At 54.0% G+C, this 23371-nt stretch overlaps 12 non-coding genes across 12 annotated transcripts; 6 read left to right on the top strand and 6 right to left on the bottom strand.

The window, feature by feature from the left end:
- Positions 1-740: 740 nt before the first annotated feature.
- Trnag-gcc (transfer RNA glycine (anticodon GCC)) lies at positions 741-811 on the bottom strand. The gene has a single exon. It is a non-coding gene; the product is annotated as a tRNA-Gly (tRNA).
- Positions 812-1585: 774 nt separating this feature from the next.
- Trnal-cag (transfer RNA leucine (anticodon CAG)) lies at positions 1586-1668 on the bottom strand. The gene has a single exon. It is a non-coding gene; the product is annotated as a tRNA-Leu (tRNA).
- Positions 1669-2085: 417 nt separating this feature from the next.
- Positions 2086-2157, top strand: Trnad-guc (transfer RNA aspartic acid (anticodon GUC)). The gene has a single exon. It is a non-coding gene; the product is annotated as a tRNA-Asp (tRNA).
- A 680-nt stretch (positions 2158-2837) lies between these two features.
- Trnag-ucc (transfer RNA glycine (anticodon UCC)) lies at positions 2838-2909 on the top strand. Its single transcript has one exon. It is a non-coding gene; the product is annotated as a tRNA-Gly (tRNA).
- Positions 2910-3360: 451 nt separating this feature from the next.
- Trnae-cuc (transfer RNA glutamic acid (anticodon CUC)) lies at positions 3361-3432 on the top strand. Its single transcript has one exon. It is a non-coding gene; the product is annotated as a tRNA-Glu (tRNA).
- A 4853-nt stretch (positions 3433-8285) lies between these two features.
- Trnal-aag (transfer RNA leucine (anticodon AAG)) lies at positions 8286-8368 on the bottom strand. Its single transcript has one exon. It is a non-coding gene; the product is annotated as a tRNA-Leu (tRNA).
- Positions 8369-11644: 3276 nt separating this feature from the next.
- Trnag-gcc (transfer RNA glycine (anticodon GCC)) lies at positions 11645-11715 on the top strand. The gene has a single exon. It is a non-coding gene; the product is annotated as a tRNA-Gly (tRNA).
- A 5444-nt stretch (positions 11716-17159) lies between these two features.
- On the bottom strand, positions 17160-17231 carry Trnae-cuc (transfer RNA glutamic acid (anticodon CUC)). The gene has a single exon. It is a non-coding gene; the product is annotated as a tRNA-Glu (tRNA).
- Positions 17232-17674: 443 nt separating this feature from the next.
- Trnag-ucc (transfer RNA glycine (anticodon UCC)) lies at positions 17675-17746 on the bottom strand. Its single transcript has one exon. It is a non-coding gene; the product is annotated as a tRNA-Gly (tRNA).
- A 682-nt stretch (positions 17747-18428) lies between these two features.
- Trnad-guc (transfer RNA aspartic acid (anticodon GUC)) lies at positions 18429-18500 on the bottom strand. Its single transcript has one exon. It is a non-coding gene; the product is annotated as a tRNA-Asp (tRNA).
- Positions 18501-18918: 418 nt separating this feature from the next.
- On the top strand, positions 18919-19001 carry Trnal-cag (transfer RNA leucine (anticodon CAG)). Its single transcript has one exon. It is a non-coding gene; the product is annotated as a tRNA-Leu (tRNA).
- Positions 19002-19788: 787 nt separating this feature from the next.
- Positions 19789-19859, top strand: Trnag-gcc (transfer RNA glycine (anticodon GCC)). Its single transcript has one exon. It is a non-coding gene; the product is annotated as a tRNA-Gly (tRNA).
- The last annotated feature ends 3512 nt before the right edge of the window (positions 19860-23371 follow it).

The raw sequence follows: 23371 nt of genomic DNA, 5'->3' as shown, positions 1-23371 counted from the left end.
GTGTGGTTGTTTGTGTGTGGGTGTGAGATAGAGAGAGAGAGAGAGACAGAGAGAGAAAGAGAGACAGAGACAGAGAAAGGGAGAGATATATAGATATATAGGTAGAGAGACAGAGTGAGACAGAGAGAAAGAGAGGGAGAGAGAGAGAAGGAGAGGGAGGGAGAGGGGGAGGGCGAGAAAGAGAGGGAGAGGGAGAGAGAGAGAGAGAGAGAGAGAGAGAGAGAGAGAGAGTTGTAGGCTGCTGTCGCCAAGGACCTCTGAAGCTCTCTGGACTCTCCAAGAGTTGCTGTTGGCAAAGAAATAGGGAAACGAAGGGACCTGGTCCCCTGCGGGACTGTCCCTTGGCAAAGGAGGCAGAACAGGGTCTGGGGTCCCGGCCAAGAGAGGTTCACCAAGTAGTGTCGATTGTGGGAGAGCCAGGCTGTGCGTGGACGGCATTGTGGAGTGGGAGGCTGGAGGTGTGGGGTGTGAGTGCCGCGGGGTGGAGTTATAAGAAAGGTGGAGGCGCTGGATGGCGGCTGCAACTGTGTGGACGTGGGCGGGTGAGTATGAAGTGGAGTGGTAAGGTAGCTGTAGCAGAGCGATGGTTAGGGCGGGTGATGGCGTCTGAGTTGAGGAGAGAGAACTAGGTTGCTGGGCAGGCTCTGGATGACCGGGTTAGTGGTAGTCCGCTGTCGCTGTGCAGCCTGGGCTTTGGACTTGGGGCAGTGCGTGCATGAGGACCAAAAGGGACTGGACTCTGCATGGGCCGGGAATCGAACCCGGGCCTCCCGCGTGGCAGGCGAGAATTCTACCACTGAACCACCCATGCCATGGCCTAGGCTGCCACCTGACTGCTGTCAAAGCTTGGGCTCCAGGACCAGCTAGCTCCTCTTTTGCCCCTGACACCTAGAGGCCGGGCCTTGGCTCCATGGACCAAGCAGGCAGGCGAGCGCGTGGGCCACGGACAAGAGAGCCCCGGGACCAGACCGAGGCTCCGCGGCTGAGCCGCGCCTCGCGCCTCTCCCCTCTCCGGGACGCCTAGGTCCCACGTCAACCGTGCCTCTCCCTGCTGCCAGCCTCCCGAGGAGCTAGCGAGCCAGCGAGCTTGCGGTCCGGCGGTGCGCGCAGCAAGGGTCGGCAGGTGTGCGCTGGCCACGGCCACCTGCGCACAGAAGGAGCCTGGACGAGCACAGCCCGAGGGGATGGGCGCGATGGGCTTCTCCCGCAGGAGCTGGAGGAGCAGGAACGAGCAGGAAAGGGGTGGTGAGCGCGAGGGCCGGGCCAAGAAGTGCGGGTGTCGGGTAGGGATGGATGAGGTCCTTTGTTGGCACCGGGCCAGCCAGCTGGGCTGGCGGGGTGCTCAAGACCGGCGCCCTCACGGACTCGAGCCTCTCCCCCCCGCGCACCCCAGGAGGTCCAGCACGCGCCGCTGCCGCTGCCCTCCAGTAAGTGTCGGGTGTTTTAAGAGCAGGGCGCTCCTCCAGGCCCAGGCGTGTGAGAGAAGGTTGCGGGCGTGAGGGGAGTTTGGGCGGCGTCGGAGAGGCGGTGGAAGGAGGCACTCCCGGGTCTGGAGGGGTGGGAGCGGGTGGCAAAAAGGCGAGGTTGTCAGGAGTGGGATTCGAACCCACGCCTCCAGGGGAGACTGCGACCTGAACGCAGCGCCTTAGACCGCTCGGCCATCCTGACGACGGGTGTGGGCGCGCGGCGGACCTGTGGCGTCGGGGCGCCCGGGCTGGTGCGGGTCTGGGTGCTCAAGCTGCGTTCGTGGAGCGGCGTCCACCGGGTCCACGTCGAGATGCTGCTGGGCGCCAAAGTCGCTCCCGGTCCCGGTCCCGGTTCCGTTTCCGTTTCCGGTTTGGCTCCCCACACCACCCCAGCCCAGGCGGGACCACCCAGGAACGGGACCAGCGTTTCCCGCGGGCATGGGCGGGACCAGGGGGCTGGGACGCGGTGGTCGCACATGGCTGCGGGTCCGCGTCCTGGTGGGAGGGGCGTTTGGCCGCGTCGGGGAGACTTTGGGGATGGGTGCGGAGGTCGGCGGTGCTTCGGAGGGAGGGAGGGTGGAGATGGCCGGCCGTCTCGGTGGGATGCGCGTCGTCGTCATCCTCGTTAGTATAGTGGTGAGTATCCCCGCCTGTCACGCGGGAGACCGGGGTTCGATTCCCCGACGGGGAGACAGACACACCATCCTTTTTAGACAGACGGGCGGCCCTTGGCCCGTTGGCCATCCTTGCTTGCTTGGCCCCTCTCCCCAGTGCCAGGACAGAGGTCCTCCGGCCCAAGAGCCGGGCTCGGGCAGCCCACTGCCAGGCGGGCCACATGCCTCCCGGCCGTCGGGTCCCTAGCCTGGCCCAGGGCTCTCACGCCTGGGAACGCGACTTACACACACACACACACACACACACACACACACACACTCCGACCAACGAGGCGGCCGGGCGTGTGTCAGAGCCGGCGGCGTGCGACCCTCGGTGCCCGAGCCACCGCTGTGCCAGGCGGCTCTGGGTGGTGACGTGCCCGCTCGGTGTTGTCCCGGCTGCTCCCTGGCTCCTGTGGCCCTGGTTGCGTGAGCTGCCCTGGCCCGGTTGCTGCAGTCATGAGGCGAGAGCGCCGCGCAGCACAAGCGTGTGCGTGCGAGAAGCGCGGGTGGCATGGGACGGTGAGGAACAACGCGTGCTCGGCGGCGGAGGCCAGGTTGGGGTTGGCGTGGGTGTCTTCGTCGGTGTCGGCTTCGGCTTTGACTTTGAGGTTGGGGCAGGGTGGGAAGACCTGGTAGGCGACCGCGACATCGTCGCTGTCCGCTGGTTGGTGGCAGTTCCCGGCGTCGTGTCTGTGTGTGGCGTCCAGTGTGTGCGGCGTTGGTGGTATAGTGGTGAGCATAGCTGCCTTCCAAGCAGTTGACCCGGGTTCGATTTCCGGCCAACGCACAGGACCCGTCTTTTGCCAAGATTCAGGGTCGTCAGTGGCCCTGTCCTGCGGCGCCTCTCCGCCTGTCCCGAGACTGCACTGCGCCGCGGCGGGCCGAACGACCACACAATGGGAAGAGGTTCTAGACCTTTTGAGAGGGTGGCGAGCCGGAGGAGAAGGGCCAGGGCGAGGCGTCATAGCGGGAAGTGGCGCCCGGCTTGCCGGAGAAGCGACAGAGGGCACCGGGCACCGGACACCGGGCAGCTTGCAGGGCAGGGAGTGGACGGGCAGGGCCCGGGGGCACGGGCAGGCGCCTATCGAACGCATGGGCGCCCAATGCCTGCCGCGTATTGCCGGGCGGGCGGGCGGGCGGGCGGGCGGCTGGGGCGAGCGGTTGGCAGTCAGCTTGGCAGACTGGCTGAGATTCTGGCTGCCCGCGAGAGGCACGCACCGTCGGAGTCTTGCCGTCGCTCCCTGGTGGTCTAGTGGTTAGGATTCGGCGCTCTCACCGCCGCGGCCCGGGTTCGATTCCCGGTCAGGGAAGCTTCTCTTCTTCCTCTCTACAACTCGCCCCCCCATCACCTCTCTTATTTTTTTTGCCCAACAGCGTCGCCGCCAGACCCTGCAGCTCCGCTCCACTCGTACCTACGTACACCCTCACTCGCAATCCAACAGCCTGCAGCCTCACTGGCGCTCCCTACCCGCACACTCACCACCCTTTTCCTTGCTTCCCACTCATGCCCACCGTCTTTTCCTGCACACACCAAATCCTCAGGGCCTGTCCAGCTAAGCCCTGCTGCGGCCCGACACACCCAGCCTACACACCGCCATTATCACACCGACGACACACAAACACCCGCCACGCAGCGCTCCCGTGTAGCTTCCGACCCACTCATGGAGCCCATTGAGTCTCCACCTCACTCTATCGCCTGCTCTTAGGTCTCCAAGAAACCGTCTTGCTTGCCCTACCTGCCACACCTGCATCACACGCTCCCTGGGACCTTTCCTCTGCTCTTCACAACTGAGCGCCGACTTCAAGCAAATGCAGCGATTCGTTCCAGTCTACATTGTGTGTGTGTGTGTGTGTGTGTGTGTGTAAATATGTCTGTCTCTCTGTCTATGTCTGTCCTCTGTGTGTATTGTGTGAGCGTTGGCATGTATATACGTATATATGTACGTATGCATGCGTATCTTGCAAAACTCCTGGGTCTCTAAATGATCGTTTATGGTGGCAGTGTTGGTGTGGGATCGGGAGGAGCGCGAGTGTCCGTCCATGGGTGGGGGTGCTCTGTGGGGTGGTGTTGATTCCGTGCTGATAACAGACAGGCTGGATGCGGAAAGCACCTGGTGTGGTTACTAAGCTTCCGCATCGCCGCGGGGCGGACAGTGCACGACTCTAGGCCCGATTTCCTGGAAAGCCCCCAGAGCGGCTTAGGGGAGCTGAGGCCAAGCCTGGCTGTTTTAAGGCCGCTGTTTCTGCGGCTCCTTGTGTGCGCGGGAAAGCGGTGCAAGTGCCTGTGTGAGTCGGGAAATTGGAGCGGAACCTCTGCCCACCTTGGTTTTGGGTCCTTTGGCGGTTGGCTCCCCTCGGTCGTGACCCTGTCAGCAGGTTCGGGGCACGGAGACAGATGATAGTGTGCTTACCGCTGGGTTCAGCTCCGCCTCGATGGGAGGCATAGTCTGTGCCCACCCGGGTGTGGGGGGGGGGAAGACACGCCTTTTCCCCACCCGCCCTCACCCCATTCCCTCCCCCCCGAAGCCTTCCCAATAGAGGATACGGAGAGACACCCGTTTCGAGCTGGATCTGGGAAGGGTCTGTCCAGCAAGCTGCTGGGGCAGTTGTGTGGCTCCCATGAGACGGCCATGGGAAAAAAGACACCGGAGAAGCCTACGCTGGCAGGTGTCCGAATGGGGCCGTCGCATGCCAAAGACGAGGATCCACGCTTGCCTCTGTGCTCCCTGGTTTCTCCTCAGCCCGGCCCTTCTGGCTGGAAAGAGGGACTCTGCTTGGAGAAAAGGTCTCTCTAGCATGTGCCTGCGATGAACGATCGAATCATTACCGTGGGACAGACAGCACACAGAGGGGAGGGATGGTGGTTGGGGTGCGGGGGCAGAGCCGGGGTGGTTGTGGCCGGGGGCGTGCCATCGTTGGGCACGTGGTCCTGAGGTGTAGGGCAGCAGGCTGAGCAAGCCAGGTGGGAGCACCTCCCCCACCGACAGCTACCTACCGCTTCAGGTCCTGCCTCTGCTTTCCTATGGGGCGCCCTCTGTGAAGGACTTAGGAGCCCAAGAAACCAACACTTCTCCGCCCAAGCTGCTTTTGGTCGTGGTGTTTGATGGCAACAATGCCAAGCCTGACTCAGACTGAAATCGGTACCAGGAGTGGGGTATTGTCCTGACATAGCTGATCCTTTTTCTTCTGGAGGCTTGGTGAAGGCCTTTGAATTGTGGTCTTGCCAAACAGGTGGAGGCTCCAAGCTTCCTGTGTTTCTCTGGGGGATCTTGGGTGAGAATGTTTAGATTTGCAAAGCAGACACAAGATAAAGGTTTGGCTCAGGAAGTTTCAAATGGGGGGGGGGATGTCACTGAGAGACTCCTATGGGTCCTTTTGGAGTTTGAATCTAGAATCTGTAGTTCTGCTGTTTCTTAACAAATTAATGAGGAGTCATTTGTGATTAATGAACAAGGGGCTGGATCCAGCAAGGTGAAACGTTGGCTGTGCAGGGACAATCATTGACAGTGCTCATCTGGAGCTGAAAGCCAGCGGTGATGAAGCAGGCAGCAGCATCACTGAGGTGAAGTGTCCTGGGGATCCGTGTTTTAGGGATGCTGAGTCTGAACCTCATGGCATCCAGTCGTTTTGAAACCGTGTTGGAGGAGTCAGCTATGTTGTGATATCTTTGAGGGTGTGGGAGGTTCAATCTTAGAGAGCATGGGAAGCTTGGGGGTGCATGGTGGGTGGAGTTTCTGCAAGGCTGAGAGGAGACTGGAGTGATGGCACAGCCTCGTGTGCAGTGCCGTGAGCTGCACTGCAATTGGAACATGTGGGTCTTGATGGAGCCGTGGAGGCTTGTCACTTCCACAGGGAAGGGGTAGGCTCAGAGTCCCTGAACATCTAGGCTGTCAATGGCAAATGGTGAGTGAGTGTCTTTGAGATGCTGGTGCTGTGGGACAACTACCAAGGGGAGCAGCAGCCGCAGAGTGGGAGACAAACTGCCTCGTGTTGTGAATGGCAGAGTCGGGGGAGGGTGACTGTCCACACCGTCTGTAACCCACAAGGTGGAGAGTAGATGTCAAGCACTGGCCTTCTGACAGTGTTGGATCTGGTTTTGTTTTCCTCTGATTGTGATTGCGCCCACACAAAAGAGTGTTTAACTTGTAAACAAACAAGCAGAAAGAAAAAACAAACAAAAAACCATTCTTTTTAAATATCGACATTGACCTCATTGACAGAAGCCCATAGCTTCTGGGTGTTTTTATGTAGGTGTGAGATAAAGCTAGAGAGATAAAGAGAGTGAGAGACAGAGGGTGAATTAGAAAGTCAGAGGATGGTTTAGGGAACAGAGGCAAAGGAGGAGGGGAGAGACAGAGAGAGGGAGAAGAGAGAGAGAGAGAGAGAGAGAGAGAGAGAGAGAGAGAGAGAGAGAGAGAGAGAGAGAGAGAGAGAGAGAGGAGTGGTTTGAAGTGCCAAATGCATGGGTGGACTCTGAGCAACAAGCTGAGACAGGGTACCCACCTTCACCTCATGGAAGACACCCTGCCAGCTGACATCAGGCGCTAGGAAGCTCTCAGGGCTAAGAGTTGCTGTTGGCGAAGGGTTAGGGGAAAGAAGGCACCTGGTCCCCTGCAGGACTGTCCCTTGGCAAAGGAGGCAGAACAGGGTCCGGGGTAGGGAGGTTTTTGAGGCAGCCGGGAAACCCCTGAAAGACTCGGTTGGATCCATTGGGTTTTTGAATGAAGAGTCTGTTGTCCTGCTTAAATGTGCATGAGGAATTATTTGTGATTATTGAAGATGAGTTCAGCTTTCTTCTGTGTTGTGTGTGTGTGTGTGTGTAAAAGAAAGAAAGAGGGACGGAGGCGTAGTTGGAGAAAGGTTGCAAAGTCACTGGAAAATGTCAAAATTTTAGTCGACCCTGACGGGAGGAAGACACTAAGTCCTTTCGCATGTCCTTGATAGATATTGGGCCTTGGGTGAAGGGCCAGGCAGGGGAACAAGAACTGACCCAGAGGATAGTCACAGGTTCAGACTGAGTCTCTGTGAGTGAACCCCTTCTCTCTCGTAGAATTCACCACATCAACCTTCGCCTTGTCCTGCTGGCCCCCTGCCGGACAGATTGCCACTGTCTTATAGCCTCCGCTTTCCACAGTTAGCTGCTCCTTTGCTAAAGTATGTGGAGAGGGGGCAGGGGAGGAGTCTGTTCAAGGGTAGGCACCAGGCCCTTTTGAGTAGGCCAGGGATTGTGGGCAGTGTATTTAATCTCAGACTGCGTCCAGACTGTGCCCCTGTAGAGCCCGTCTACTCCGGCTCCTGAGGTTACTTGAGGACAGTTTCTGGTCAGCCAGCTAAAACATTCTGTTTGTTTTTGTGCTCCCTCTGCCCCACCTAGTGATTAGCTGTAGGGCATTGTTTACTCCATCTTGGGTGTGGCAATTTCCCGTCTTCCTGGGGGGGGGGGATTCCTTGTGCAGCAGTTAGGTATTTAAAAATTTCCCCAAAGTTGAATAAACAGCATTCGGCTGATTGCCATTCGAACGACCCAGGTCTCTTGTGTGTTCTTTCAATCTCCAGGCCCTTGCCAGGCTCGCGTAGGGTACAGTGGAGCGAGAACTAAGGAGGGTAACACAGAATCGGGTGTTACATGCCCCCTTGGGCTCCTCCTGCTGGCAGGGACGTAGTGCAGGGTGGGGGTGGGAGGTTGGCGCAAGGGGCGGGGCCACCAGCAGAGAAGATACCTCCAAGACCACCGCCCAGCAAGATGGCGGCGGTGGGTGTTTCCTGCCAGGGTTGAAGGTCCTGACTGGGTCTGAGGGTTACTCTACGGACACCACACTAACCTAGCAGGTTGACCATCTGCTGGTGTTCAACGTTTTCCTGCACGAAGTCCTCCGCTTCCAGAAGGCGCATGCAACGGCCTGGCTGCCCCTGCGGCTCCAATGCTCAGGACCGGCACCGTTACTCTATTTTCACACAGGCCTCTTACAAACAGGAAACAACGCCTTTATCAAATGCTACATAACAGAATTTTGCATGTGTTTACAAGATGGTTTTTCTCCAGGCACTGTCTAAAAAGGTAAGTTGTGTGGATGAGGGGATTGGAGACACTAGAGTGGTTTTGGAAGGAAGTGTGAAATATTGTATCTCAGGTTTCAGTATGTGTGGTTTCAAAAAGGAAGCTTGTCAGAAGTGGGATTCGAACCCACGCCTCCAGAGGAGACTGCGACCTTAACGCAGCGCCTTAGACCGCTCGGCCATCCTGACAGCTTGCCTAAGGCTTTTACTCTGCTCCCCTTCCTGATATGGGAATTCCACCCCTGGGTCTACCTGAGTGAATGTGGCAATTTAGGTGTTCAGGTGTCTTTCCTTAAATATGTTTTGAATATCTGTTCAAGTATCCCATTTCATCTTATTTAAAGGTTTATGTTTGTTGTTATGAGTCAGTGACTGTCCCTGGACGCCAGACTTAGCACCAAAAAAGAAATAAAAATAGATAATAATATACACCTCTAAATACTGTCTAAAAAACTTTAAAAGATACTTTATTGTTTATTTTTACATATTTGGTTGCTTTTTTTTCCATGCATGTGCATCAAATGGAGTCCAGAGAGAGCATCAAATCCCTAAGAAGTTGAGTTACAATGGATTGTGAGCTCCCAGGAATTGAACCAGGGTTCATTGGAAAAGGAGCTAATGCTCTCAACCACTGAGTCATCTCTCCAGCCTATGGAAGACATTAATCAATCCAGCAATTAATTAATTTTAGACTGTCTTATATAGTACAAGCTCACTTCAGTAGCTACAGATGACTCTCCTCCTGCATTTACTTACTGCAGGGAGGTGCCACCACACCGGGCATGCATAAAGTTTTGTAAAACATTCTTCTCTATATATGTACTTACTATTTTTGTATTTAAATACTCCTTACATAAGTAAATGTTTTTATTTATGTAAGTAATATTTTATGTAAAATTTTATATAAATTTTTGTTTATGTAAGTAAATATAAAATTTTTGTTTACATTAAGTAAATAAAATAAGTAAATATTATACATAGCTACTAATTTAACATGATGTTTGTAACCTACAAGAGTTTAATTGTTGAAACAACATAATGTGAACAAAATCAATAACAGAGGCAAAGCACCATGACAACGGAATACAAAATCTTCCTTCTTTGTTGAAAGTACTTCACAAGTAGGCAGACGATTTGGGAATGCACCTAAGAGTATGATTGTCCTTGAGACAGACTTTTCTTTTTCAAATTGAGTGTCATTGTTTCCCTGGAATTAGACACGTTTCTGACTCATGCAAAACCAACATAGTTGTTTGTTTTGTTTTGTTTTTATCCAAAAGAGGTGTATTTATGATACTGAAAAATATAGTGGCAAAAACCTGGCAGAAGTCATGCTGTAATCTCCTGGAATGTGGGCTGGAGAGATGGCTCAGTGGTTAAGAGCAGTGGCTGCTCCTCCAGAGGTCCTGAGTTCAATTCCCAGCATACAACCATCTGTACTGAGATCTGGCGCCCTCTTCTGGTGTGTGGGCATACATTGAGGCAGAATGTTATTATACATAATAAATAAATAAAATTAAAAAAAATCTCCTGGAATGGCCCATAGATGTTTTGTGAATGGAGTTCCTTATGGCATGGCTCTTTGGAGAATCCTGCCCACCCTCAAGGACCTGTGGAGGTGATGCTGCAGACCCCTGTGCTGATCCCACGGAACTCATGAGCTTCAGGCCTTTCTAACTTTCGTAATGCCTGTTCTTATGGTCATTATGGTTTTCCTATGTCAGTTCTGATTGTGGCTGAGTTTACAGGGAACTAAAGCTGATAATTTTTCTAAAGTTTTTACAAGGAAGTTAAACATCTTTGCTGCCGGGCGGTGGTGGCACACACCTTTAATCCCAGCACTTGGGAGGCAGAGGCAGGCGGATCTCTGTGAGTTCGAGACCAGCCTGGTCTACAGAGCTAGTTCCAGGACAGGCTCCAAAACCACAGAGAAACCCTGTCTCGAAAAACAAAAACAAAACAAAAAACAAAAAAACATCTTTGCTGTCTATCGCAGAAATTAGTTAGTCAAAGGTTGCCCCTGGCAGCCTTTGTAGCCATCTTGAGTAAGCAGGGAGAGCTCTCTATGGTTAATGTCTCTTGCTTACTTGAGTGTCCTTAAAGAAAGAGGGATGTGGATGGGGGAGGGGAGCTACATCCCCAGAACTTATGAGATGGTTTCTTAAAAGATGACATTAAGAATTTATAGAAAAAATAAGGAAAAGATAAAGGGTATTGAAAGGTCAGAGATCACTCTGGTGCCAGGTACAAAAGACAGGTCAGACATTTTTCCGGTGCTCAAATATCAGCAAAGGAATCTAAATCTCCCAGTCCTCTTGGAAGTAAAAGTACAAGGAGAAACTGCAAGACAGAATAGAAACTTGGCCCGAACAGTTAAAATTCATAAGGAATTTAATCATTACAATTCTGAGAATGTATAAAAGAATAGGATTACAAGTGCTTCTCACATAAAAGTGATGTGCAGACAGTAAGAAATTGATTTACAGCTGAAAAATATTACTCTAGGTATGAGATCATATTCTCTGCTATCTACAAAAATGTAAAAGCATCATAATGTTAAGGACTAAACATAGAGCTTGAATGTATTTTATTTTGTAGCCACATGTTTGGAAGCAGCCTAGGCAGAGTACAAAAAGGAAGTGCCCACCTAAACATAACCACTTGGTGAGCAATACAGGGAAAATGTCAATTAATGACGACAAAAAAGTGGGGGAAAAGAATAGAAACTAAAATGGGTAAGTGTTCATGTCCTGAAAAACGATTAAAGGAAAATGAATTGAAACTGCCCATGTCTGAATGCATTATACATAAACATTAGTAAATGCAATATATGCATTATATAACTATTAAATAAAACTCGAGCTATTCGGGGTAACCTGTTTGAAACAACCAGTAATAAGACTCTCCATTTTCTCCAAATTTACACCTCAGTCCTGATGCCCCAAAAGGTGGAGCTGGACTCGGGCAAAAGAAAAGAAAAAAGAAACAAAACAACAACAAAAACCCTAAGAACAAATAAAAATTCAAAAACATGTAAGAAATAGAGGCTATTGTAAATGGCTGAGAAATAGTAGGTAAAAAATATTTTACTTCCTATTATTTAATTAAAATCTCCAAAAAAATGGAAAAATGACAAATGCTGCTGTCTTCATAATCACCACCGGCATCACAACACCTTTTGAGCAAGATCGATGACTGTCCACGGACAGAAAAGTTTTCACCCAGGTAGTGAAAAAAGCCTCCCTCCTATTCAACCAACCTAAAAGGCTAGCAACGCCGCAAAGACGCCACACCTACCACGACCCGAACCTGCAGCCCTTTGAGACCACCACGTCCCTGGCCCTCTGGTTGGGCCAATAGCTTTAGAAAACGCTGGTCCCATTTCTGAGCGTCTCTGGGTTTGCTGGGTTCTTCTCGGGAGCAGTACCAGGCTGTGAAATGACTCAGGACACTAAATTAACAGGTGCATGGGTGGTTCAGTGGTAGAATTCTCGCCTGCCACGCGGGAGGCCCGGGTTCGATTCCCGGCCCATGCATAGTATAGTTATTTTAGGTACGTTTACTGTCGCAGCCTCCATTCCGCGCATCCACCTTTATAACTCCACCCAGCGTCATCAATACACATCTCACCTCCAGCCTCCCACTCCACAGTGCCGTCCACGCACAGCCTGGCTCTTCCACAATCGACACTTACCTCTCTTGGCCGGCACCTCAAAAACCTTCCTATCCCTAGACCCTGTTCTGCCTCCTTTGCCAAGGGACAGTCCCGCAGGGGACCAGGTGCCTTTTCTCCCCTAATCTTTCGCCAACAGCAACTCTTGGAGAGCCTAGAGAGTTTCAGAGGTCCCGGGCGATGGCAGCCGCCAGGAGTCCTTTCACCCCCAACTCTCTCTCTCTACCTATGTCTCTCTCTTTCTCTCTCTATCTCTCACACCCACACACAAACAACCACACCCACCAGAAACACACACACACACACAGACACAAAATCAGGGAAGGTCAGAGAGACACAATCATGCGCAACTCCAGCGAAGGTCCTCCTGTGCCAAGATGGCTCTTCCTCGCAGGTCCCGCACTGAGACCCCTGACCTTCTGAGACCTAGGCTCGTGCAGGCTGCTCATTGGCAAGTCGTCTGTCCAGGGAGCTTCCCTGTCCGGGCCCAGTTGACCGGCAAGGCTCAAAGCCTGCTCCAGCGAGCTCAGGGTGTCCACAGACTCTGTGTTGCACACCTTCTCTGGCCTCCCAAGCCTTGGACCCTGTGTCCCTTCCTGTGGTCCTAATCCTCTTTGTGCTCGACTGCAGTGGGTGGGTACCACGAAGGAAAACGTTCACTCACCTGTCACCGGACTCAACCACCGCCCACCGGCAGAGAAAGGGCCTGTCTCACCACAGGAGACGGACTGCCCTCTGCCACCTGTCAGTCCTTGACCAGCCTGAACAAAGGCGAGTGGGAGTGGTCGTGACCACCGCAGCTTTTTTCTTTTGTCTAAAGAGAACCCAAGAACAGACCAAGTGGGGCCCTTCAGTTGACTCTTGTCGGCAGTCACAGCTCTAACAAGGTAGCCAAACAAGAACAAGAGAGAGCCAGTGTGGTGACTTGGAGATGGGGTTTGTACCCTGGCTGCTGCTGTTGTTGTTGTTGTTGTTGCTGCTGCTGCTGCTGCTGCTGCTGCTGCTGCTGCTGCTGCTGCTGCTGCTGCTGCTGCTGCTGCTGCTGCTACTGCTGCTGCTGGTGCTGGTGGTAGTTTTGAGGTTGGAGGCGTTGATTAAGGGGACGTTGGAAATGGATAGGAGCAGAGACAGCCTGATCTCCGCAGGTATTGGGACTATCAGCTGTGTTTCCTGCACATTTGTTTCTGAGTAGGGACCAGGATCACGTCATATTCTGATCAAATGTGTGACTTAGAGAAACCTTGAGGTGAAACAGTTTTATTTCTTCCTAGGAGTCCTAAATGCCACACTGGTGGAAGTGGGGATAGGTGGGGAAGGTGGGGCTGGAGTTCATGGGCGTTAGGGGACAAGGGTTTGTGGTTTGGGGCTTGTAAGCAGGGTGGAGTGGGAGACCTAGAGGCAGGAATTGGAGCAGAGGACTAGCATGAGGGCTGCTTACTGCCTCTCTTATCCGGTACGAGACAACCACTCACCTACGTCTATTCATGTGCCCTCCACACCACTTGTGAATCAAGACAATACCCTACATGTTCGACTAAAGACCCATCATTTTTTTTTTTTTTTTTTTTTGCTTTTTTCGAGACAGGGTTTCTCTGTAGCTTTGGAGCCTGTCCTGGAACTAGCTCTTGTAGACCAGGCTGGTCTCGAACTCACAGAGATCCACCTGCCTCTGCCTCCCAAGTGCTGGGATTAAAGGCGTGCGCCACCACCGCCCGGCAAGACCCATCATTTTTGACAAGGAAGCAAAAAATTATCCAATGGAAAAAGAAAGCATATTTAACAAATGGTGCTGGCATAACTGGATATCAACATGTACAAAAATGAAGATAGACCCCTATCTATCACCATGCACAAAACTCAAGTCCAAATGAATCAAAGACCTCAACGTGAAGCCGGCAACACTGAACCTTATAGAAGAGAAAGTGGGAAGTACACTTGAACGCATTGGCACAGGGAACCACTTCCTAAATAGAACCCCAGCAGCACAGACACTGAGAGAAACAATTAATAAATGGGACCTCCGGAAACTGAAAAGCTTCTGTTAAAGCAAGGGACACGGTCAACAAGACAAAATGACAGCCTACAGAATGGGAAAAGATCTTCACTAACCCCACATCGGACAGAGGTCTGATCTCCAAAATATACAAAGTACTCAAGAAATTGGACACCAAAACAACACATAATCCAAAAAAAAAAAAAATGGAGTAAAGACATAAACAGAGAACTCTCAACAGAGGAATCTAAAATGTCTGAAAGACACTTAAGGAAATGCTCAACATCCTTAGTCATCAGAGAAATGCAAATCAAAACAACTCTGAGTTTCCATCTTACGCCTGAAAGAATGGCTGAGATCGAAAACGCGGATGACAACTTATGCTGGAGAGGTTGTGGGGAAAAGAGAACACTTGTGCATTGCTGGTGGAATGAAAGCTGGTGGCTACAACGCTTTGGATGTAACTGTGGCGACTTCTCAGAAAATTAGGAAACAACCTTCCACAAGACCCAGTAATACCACTGTTGGGCATATGTCCAAAAGATGCTCAATCGTGCTACAAGGACATGTGCTCAACTATGTTCATAGCAGCTTTGTCTGTCATAGCCAGAACCTGGACACAACCTAAATGCCCCTCGACCAAAAAATGGGTAAGGAAAATGTGGTACATTTACACAATGGAGTACTACACAACAGAAAGAAAGAAAGAAAGAAAGAAAGAAAGAAAGAAAGAAAGAAAGAAAGAAAGAAAGAAAGAAAAGAGAAAAAAAGAAAAAAAAACCCGACAGCTTGAATTTCGCAAGAAAATGGATGGAGCTAGAAAATGTTATTTAGAGTGACGTAACCCAGACACAGAAAGATGATTATCACATGTATTCACTCATAGGTGGTTTTGAAACCTAAAGCAAAGAAAGCCAGCCTACAAACCACAATCCCAGAGACCTTAGACCACAATGAGGACACTGAGAGAGACTTACATAGATCTAATCTATATGGGAAGTAGAAAGTAGAAAAAGACAAGATCTCCTGGGTAAATTGGGAGCATGGGGACCTTGGCGGAAGGTTAAAGGGGGGAAGGGAGAGGCAGGGAGGAGAGCAGAGAAAAATGTAGAACTCACAGACTATCAATTTTAAAAAAGGAAAGAAAAAAAAAAGACCACTCATCATCTCATGGAGGCATCTCCTCAACTGAGAGTCTCTCCTCCCAGATGAGTGCAGGGTTTTGTCAAGTTCTCCTGAAAAGAGCAGCACGCTTGACACTGCCCCAAGGCGGCACAGAAGCCGGCGAGTTTTGAACCATAACCATTCCTTTCTTGTTCATCCCCAAGAGCTCCTTTTCATCCCGAAGCACGGGATCGGCTCTGTCCCAGCAATACCCCACTCCTGGTACCGATTTCAGTCTGAGTCAGGCTTGGGATTGTTGCCATCAAACACCACGACCAAAAGCAGCCTGGGCGGGGAAGTGTTGGTTTCTTGGGCTCCTAAGTCCCTCACAGAGGGCAGCCCCGGTAGGAAAGCTGAGGCAGGACCTGAAGTGGTAGGTAGCTGTCGGTGGGGGAGGTGCTCCCACCTGGCTTGCTCAGCCTGCTGCCCTACACCTCAGGACCACGTGCCCAACGATGGCACGCCCCCGGCCACAACCACCCCGGCTCTGCCCCCGCACCCCAACCACCATCCCTCCCCTCTGTGTGCTGTCTGTCCCACAGTAATGATTCGATCGTTCATCGCAGGCACATGCTAGAGAGACCTTTTCTCCAAGCAGAGTCCGTCTTTCCAGCCAGAAGGGCCGAGCTGAGGAGAAACCAGGGAGCACAGAGGCCAGCGTGGATCCTCGTCTTTGGCATGCGATGGCCCCATTCGGACACCTGCCAGCGTAGGCTTCTCCGGTGTCTTTTTTCCCATGGCCGTCTCATGGGAGCCACACAACTGCCCCGGCAGCTTGCTGGACAGACCCTTCCCAGATCCAGCTCGAAACGGGTGTCTCTCCGTATCCTCTATTGGGAAGGCTTCGGGGCGGGAATGGGTTGAGGGCGGGTGGGAAAAAGGCGTGTCTGCCCCCTCCCCCCCACACACACCCTGGTGGGCACAGACTATGCCTCCCATCGAGGCGGAGCTGAACCCAGCGGTAAGCACACCATCATCTGTCTCCGTGCCCCGGACCTGCTGACAGGGTCACGACCGAGGGGACCCACCCGCCAACGGACCAAAAACCTAGGTGGGCAGAGGTTCTGCTCCAATTTCCCGACCACAGGCACTTGCACCGCTTTCCCGCGCACACAAGGAGCCGCAGAAACAGCGGCCTTAAAACAGCCAGGCTTGGCCTCAGCTCCCCTAAGCCGCTCTGGGGGCTTTCCAGGAAATCGGGCCTAGTGTCGTGCACTGTCCGTCCCCCGGCGACGCGGAAGCTTAGTAACCACACCAGGTGCTTTCCGCACCCACCCTGTCTGTTATCAGCACGGAATCAACACCACCCCACAGAGCACCCCCACCCATGGACGGACACTCGCGCTCCTCCCGATCCCACACCAACACTGCCACCATAAACGATCATTTAGAGACCCTGGAGTTTTGCAAGATACGCATGCATGATGCATACATACATACATACATACATACATACATACATACATACGTATATACATGCCTACGCTCACACACATACAAACAGAGATGGACAGAAATAGACAGACAGAGAGACAGACATACACACACACACACACACACACACACACAATGTAGACTGGAACGAATCGCTGCATTTGCTTGAAGTCGGCGCTCAGTTGTGAAGAGCAGAGGAAAGGTCCCAGGGAGCGTGTGATGCAGGTGTGGCAGGTAGGGCAAAGCAAGACGGTTTCTTGGAGACCTAAGAGCAGGCGATAGAGTGAGGTGGAGACTCAATGGGCTCCATGAGTGGGTCGGAAGCTACACGGGAGCGCTGCGTGGCGGGTGTTTGTGTGTCGTCGGTGTGATAATGGCGGTGTGTAGGCTGGGTGTGTCGGGCCGCAGCAGAGCTTAGCTGGACAGGCCCTGAGGATTTGGTGTGTGCAGGAAAAGACGGTGGGCATGAGTGGGAAGCAAGGAAAAGGGTGGTGAGTGTGCGGGTAGGGAGCGCCAGTGAGGCTGCAGGCTGTTGGATTGCGAGTGAGGGTGTACATAGGTACGAGTGGAGCGGAGCTGCAGGGTCTGGCGGCGACGCTGTTGGGCAAAAATATAAGAGATAATATATGTGATGTGGGGGCAGTGCCCTCCCTCCCCTGGGCAGGGCCGGACAGGTGTCAAGAAGGGGGCGAGTTGTAGAGAGGAAGAAGAGAAGCTTCCCTGACCGGGAATCGAACCCGGGCCGCGGCGGTGAGAGCGCCGAATCCTAACCACTAGACCACCAGGGAGCGACGGCAAGACTCCGACGGTGCGTGCCTCTCGCGGGCAGCCAGAATCTCAGCCAGTCTGCCAAGCTGACTGCCAGCCGCTCGCCCCAGCCGCCCGCCCGCCCGCCCGGCAATACGCGGCAGGCATTGGGCGCCCATGCGTTCGATAGGCGCCTGCCCGTGCCCCCGGGCCCTGCCCGTCCACTCCCTGCCCTGCAAGCTGCCCGGTGTCCGGTGCCCGGTGCCCTCTGTCGCTTCTCCGGCAAGCCGGGCGCCACTTCCCGCTAAGACGCCTCGCCCTGGCCCTTCTCCTCCGGCTCGCCACCCTCTCAAAAGGTCTAGAACCTCTTCCCATTGTGTGGTCGTTCGGCCCGCCGCGGCGCAGTGCAGTCTCGGGACAGGCGGAGAGGCGCCGCAGGACAGGGCCACTGACGACCCTGAATCTTGGCAAAAGACGGGTCCTGTGCGTTGGCCGGGAATCGAACCCGGGTCAACTGCTTGGAAGGCAGCTATGCTCACCACTATACCACCAACGCCGCACACACTGGACGCCACACACAGACACGACGCCGGGAACTGCCACCAACCAGCGGACAGCGACGACGTCGCGGTCGCCTACCAGGTCTTCCCACCCTGCCCCAACCTCAAAGTCAAAGCCGAAGCCGACACCGACGAAGACACCCACGCCAACCCCAACCTGGCCTCCGCCACCGAGCACGCGTTGTTCCTCACCGTCCCATGCCACCCGCGCTTCTCGCACGCACACGCCTGTGCTGCGCGGCGCTCTCGCCTCCTGACTGCAGCAACCGGGCCAGGGCAGCTCACGCAACCAGGGCCACAGGAGCCAGGGAGCAGCCGGGACAACACCGAGCGGGCACGTCACCACCCAGAGCCGCCTGGCACAGCGGTGGCTCGGGCACCGAGGGTCGCACGCCGCCGGCTCTGACACACGCCCGGCCGCCTCGTTGGTCGGAGTGTGTGTGTGTGTGTGTGTGTGTGTGTGTGTGTGTGTAAGTCGCGTTCCCAGGCGTGAGAGCCCTGGGCCAGGCTAGGGACCCGACGGCCGGGAGGCATGTGGCCCGCCTGGCAGTGGGCTGCCCGAGCCCGGCTCTTGGGCCGGAGGACCTCTGTCCTGGCACTGGGGAGAGGGGCCAAGCAAGCAAGGATGGCCAACGGGCCAAGGGCCGCCCGTCTGTCTAAAAAGGATGGTGTGTCTGTCTCCCCGTCGGGGAATCGAACCCCGGTCTCCCGCGTGACAGGCGGGGATACTCACCACTATACTAACGAGGACGACGACGACGCGCATCCCACCGAGACGGCCGGCCATCTCCACCCTCCCTCCCTCCGAAGCACCGCCGACCTCCGCACCCATCCCCAAAGTCTCCCCGACGCGGCCAAACGCCCCTCCCACCAGGACGCGGACCCGCAGCCATGTGCGACCACCGCGTCCCAGCCCCCTGGTCCCGCCCATGCCCGCGGGAAACCGCTGGTCCCGTTCCTGGGTGGTCCCGCCTGGGCTGGGGTGGTGTGGGGAGCCAAACCGGAAACGGAAACGGGACCGGGACCGGGACAGGGAGCGACTTTGGCGCCTAGCAGCATCTCGACGTGGACCCGGTGGACGCCGCTCCACGAACGCAGCTTGAGCACCCAGACCCGCACCAGCCCGGGCGCCCCGACGCCACAGGTCCGCCGCGCGCCCACACCCGTCGTCAGGATGGCCGAGCGGTCTAAGGCGCTGCGTTCAGGTCGCAGTCTCCCCTGGAGGCGTGGGTTCGAATCCCACTCCTGACAACCTCGCCTTTTTGCCACCCGCTCCCACCCCTCCAGACCCGGGAGTGCCTCCTTCCACCGCCTCTCCGACGCCGCCCAAACTCCCCTCACGCCCGCAACCTTCTCTCACACGCCTGGGCCTGGAGGAGCGCCCTGCTCTTAAAACACCCGACACTTACTGGAGGGCAGCGGCAGCGGCGCGTGCTGGACGCCTTGCTAAAGCTACCTTCGGGGGGTGCGGGGGAGAGGCTCGAGTCCGTGAGGGCGCCGGTCCTGAGCACGCCGCCAGCCCAGTCGGCTGGCCTGGTGCCAACAGAGGACCTCATCCATCCCTACCCGACACCCGCACTTCTTGGCCCGGCCCTCGCGCTCACCACCCCTTTCCCGCTCGTTCCTGCTCCTCCAGCTCCTGCGGGAGAAGCCCATCGCGCCCATCCCCTCGGGCTGTGCTCGTCCAGGCTCCTTCTGTGCGCAGGTGGCCGTGGCCAGCGCACACCTGCCGACCCTTGCTGCGCGCACCGCCGGACCGCAAGCTCGCTGGCTCGCTAGCTCCTCGGGAGGCTGGCAGCAGGGAGAGGCACGGTTGACGTGGGACCTAGGCGTCCCGGAGAGGGGAGAGGCGCGAGGCGCGGCTCAGCCGCGGAGCCTCGGTCTGGTCCCGGGGCTCTCTTGTCCGTGGCCCACGCGCTCGCCTGCCTTCTTGGTCCATGGGGCCAAGGCCCGGCCTCTAGGTGTCAGGGGCAAAAGAGGAGCTAGCTGGTCCTGGAGCCCAAGCTTTGACAGCAATCAGGTGACAGTCTAGGCCATGGCATGGGTGGTTCAGTGGTAAAATTCTCGCCTGCCACGCGGGAGGCCCGGGTTCGATTCCCGGCCCATGCAGAGTCCAGTCCCTTTTGGTCCTCATGCACGCACTACCCCAAGCCCCAATGCCCAGGCTGCACAGCGACAGCGGACTACCACTAACCCGGTCATCCAGAGCCTGCCCAGCAACCTAGTTCTCTCTCCTCAACTCAGACGCCATCACCCGCCCTAACCATCGCTCTGCTACAGCTACCTTACCACTCCACTTCATACTCACCCGCCCACGTCCACACAGTCGCAGCCGCCATCCAGCGCCTCCACCTTTCTTATAACTCCACCCCGCGGCACTCACACCCCACACCTCCAGCCTCCCACTCCACAATGCCGTCCACGCACAGCCTGGCTCTCCCACAATCGACACTTATTTGGTGAACCTCTCTTGGCCGGGACCTCAAAAACCTCCCTAGCCCCAGACCCTGTTCTGCCTCCTTTGCCACGGGAGAGTCCCGCAGGGGACCAGGTTCCTTCGCTCCCCTATTTCTTTGCCACAGCAACTCTTGGAGAGCCCAGAGAGTTTCAGAGCTCCTGGGCGACAGCAGCCTGCAGCTTGCTCTCTCTCTCTCTCTCTCTCTCTCTCTCTCTCTCTCTCTCTCTCTCTCTCCTTCCCCCTCTCCCTCCTCTCCCTCCCCTCCCCCTCCTCCTTCTCCCTCTCTCTCTGTCTCTCTATCTATCTTATATGTATATATCTCTCTCTTTCTCTCTCTCTATCTCTCTCTTTCTCTCTCTCTATCTCTCTTTCTCTCTCTATCTCTCACACCCACACACAAACAACCACACCCACCAGAAACACACACACACACACACAAACTCAGGTAAGTCGACGCCTCGCAGGCCAGAGAGACACAATCATGCGCAACTCCAGCGAAGGTCCTCCTGTGCCAAGATGGCTCTTCCTCACAGGTCCCGCACTGAGACCCCTGACCTTCTGAGACCTAGGCTCGTGCAGGCTGCTCATTGGCAAGTCGTCTGTCCAGGGAGCTTCCCTATTCGGGCCCAATTGAACAGCAAGGCTCAAAGCCTGCTCCAGCGAGCTCAGGGTGTCCACAGACTCTGTGTTGCGCACTTTCTCTGGCCTCCGAAGCCTTGGACCGTGTGTCCCTTCCTGTGGTCCATCTTTGTGCTGGACTGCGGTGGGTGGGTACCACGAAGGAAAACGTTCACTCACCTGTCACCGGACTCAACCACCGCCCACCGGCAGAGAAAGGGCCTGTCTCACCACAGGAGACGGACTGCCCTCTGCCACCTGTCAGTCCTTGACCAGCCTGAACAAAGGCGAGTGGGAGTGGTCGTGACCACCGCAGCTTTTTTCTTTTGTCTAAAGAGAACCCAAGAACAGACCAAGTGGGGCTCTCAGTTGACTCTTGTCGGCAGTCACAGCTCTAACAAGGTAGCCAAACAAGAGCAAGAGAGACCCAACGTGGTGACTTGGAGATGGGGTTTGTACCCTGGCTGCTGCTGCTGCTGCTGCTGCTACTGCTGCTGCTGCTGCTGCTGCTGCTGCTGCTGCTGCTGCTGCTGCTGCTGCTGCTGGTGGTGGTGGTGGTGGTGGTGGTGGTGGTGGTGGTGGTGGTGGTGGTTTTGAGGTTGGAGGCGTTGAGTTAATGGAACGTTGGAAATGGATAGGAGCAGAGACAGCCTGATCTCCGCTAGCAGGTCCTGGGACCTTCTGCTGTGTTTCCTGCACATTTATTTCTGAGTAGGGACCAGGATCACGTCATATTCTGATCAAATGCGTGACTTAGAGAAACCTTGAGGTGAGATGGTTTTATTTCTTCCTAGGAGTCCTTAATGCCACACTGGTGGAAGTGGGGATAGGTGGGGAATGTGGGGCTGGAGTTCATGGGCGTTAGGGGACAAGGGTTTGTGGTTTGGGGCTTGTAAGCAGGGTGGAGTGGGAGACCTAGAGGCAGGAATTGGAGCAGAGGACTAGCATGAGGGCTGCTTACTGCCTCTCTTATCCGGTACGAGACAACCACCCACCTCCTTCCCTTCATGTGCCCTCCACACCACTTGTGAATCAAGCCAATACCCTACATGTTCTACTAAAGACCCATCATCTTTGACAAGGAAGCAAAAAATTATCCAATGGAAAAAGAAAGCATATTTAACAAATGGTGCTGGCATAACTTGATATAACATGTACAAAAGTGAAGATAGACCCCTATCTATCACCATGCACAAAACTCAAGTCCAAATGGATCAAAGACTTCAACGTGAAGCCGGCCACACTGAACCTTATAGAAGAGAAAGTGGGAAGTACACTTGAACGCATTGGCACAGGGAACCACTTCCTAAATAGAACCCCAGCAGCACAGACACTGAGAGAAACAATTAATAAATAGAACCGCCTGAAACTGAAAAGCTTCTGTTAAAGCAAGGGACACGGTCAACAAGACAAAATGACAGCCTACAGAATGGGAAAAGATCTTCACTAACCCCACATCGGACAGAGGTCTGATCTCCAAAATATACAAAGTACTCAAGAAATTGGACACCAAAACAACACATAATCCAATGAAAAAATGGAGTAAAGGCATAAACAGAGAACTCTCAACAGAGGAATCTAAAATGGCTGAATGACACTTAAGGAAATGCTCAACATCCTTAGTCATCAGAGAAATGCACATCAAACCACTCTGAGTTTCCATCTTATGCCTGAAAGAATGGCTGAGATCAAAAACACTGATGACAACTTATGCTGGAGAGGTTGTGGGGAAAAGAGAACACTTGTGCATTGCTGGTGGGAATGAAAGCTGGTGGCTAACACGCTTTGGATGTCACTGTGGCGACTTCTCAGAAAATTAGGAAACAGCCTTCCACAAGACCCAGTAATACCACTGTTGGGCATATGTCCACAAGATGCTCAATCGTGCCACATGGACATGTGCTCAACTGTGTTCATAGCAGCTTTGTCTGTCATAGCCAGAACCTGGACACAACCTAAATGCCCCTCGACCAAAAAATGGGTAAGGAAAATGTGGTACATTTACACAATGGAGTACTACACAACAGAAAGAAAGAAAGAGAGAGAGAGAGAGAGAGAGAGAGAGAGAGAGAGAGAGAGAAAGAAAGAAACAAACAAACAAGAGAAAAAGAAAAAAAAAAGAAAAAACACCCGACAGCTTGAATTTTGCAAAAAAAATGGATGGAGCTAGAAAACGTTGTTTAGAGTGAAGTAACCCAGACACAGAAAGACGATTATCACATGTATTCACTCATAGGTGGTTTTGAAACCTAAAGCAAAGAAAGCCAGCCTACAAACCACAATCCCAGAGACCTTAGACCACAATGAGGACACTGAGAGAGACTTACATAGATCTAATCTATATGGGAAGTAGAAAGTAAAAAAAAGACAAGATCTCCTGGGTAAATTGGGAGCATGGGGACCTTGGGGGAAGGTTAAAGGGGGGAAGGGAGAGGCAGGGAGGAGAGCAGAGAAAAATGTAGAGCTCTCCGAATATCAATTTTAAAAAAGGAAAGAAAAAGACCACTCATCATCTCATGGAGGCATCTCCTCAACTGAGAGTCTC

This window comes from Chionomys nivalis, chromosome 5, assembly GCF_950005125.1.
Source record: "Chionomys nivalis chromosome 5, mChiNiv1.1, whole genome shotgun sequence".
Lineage (NCBI taxonomy): Eukaryota > Metazoa > Chordata > Mammalia > Rodentia > Cricetidae > Chionomys > Chionomys nivalis.
Note: the sequence above shows the minus strand (reverse complement) of the source record. Positions and strands in the feature narration are given on the sequence as shown.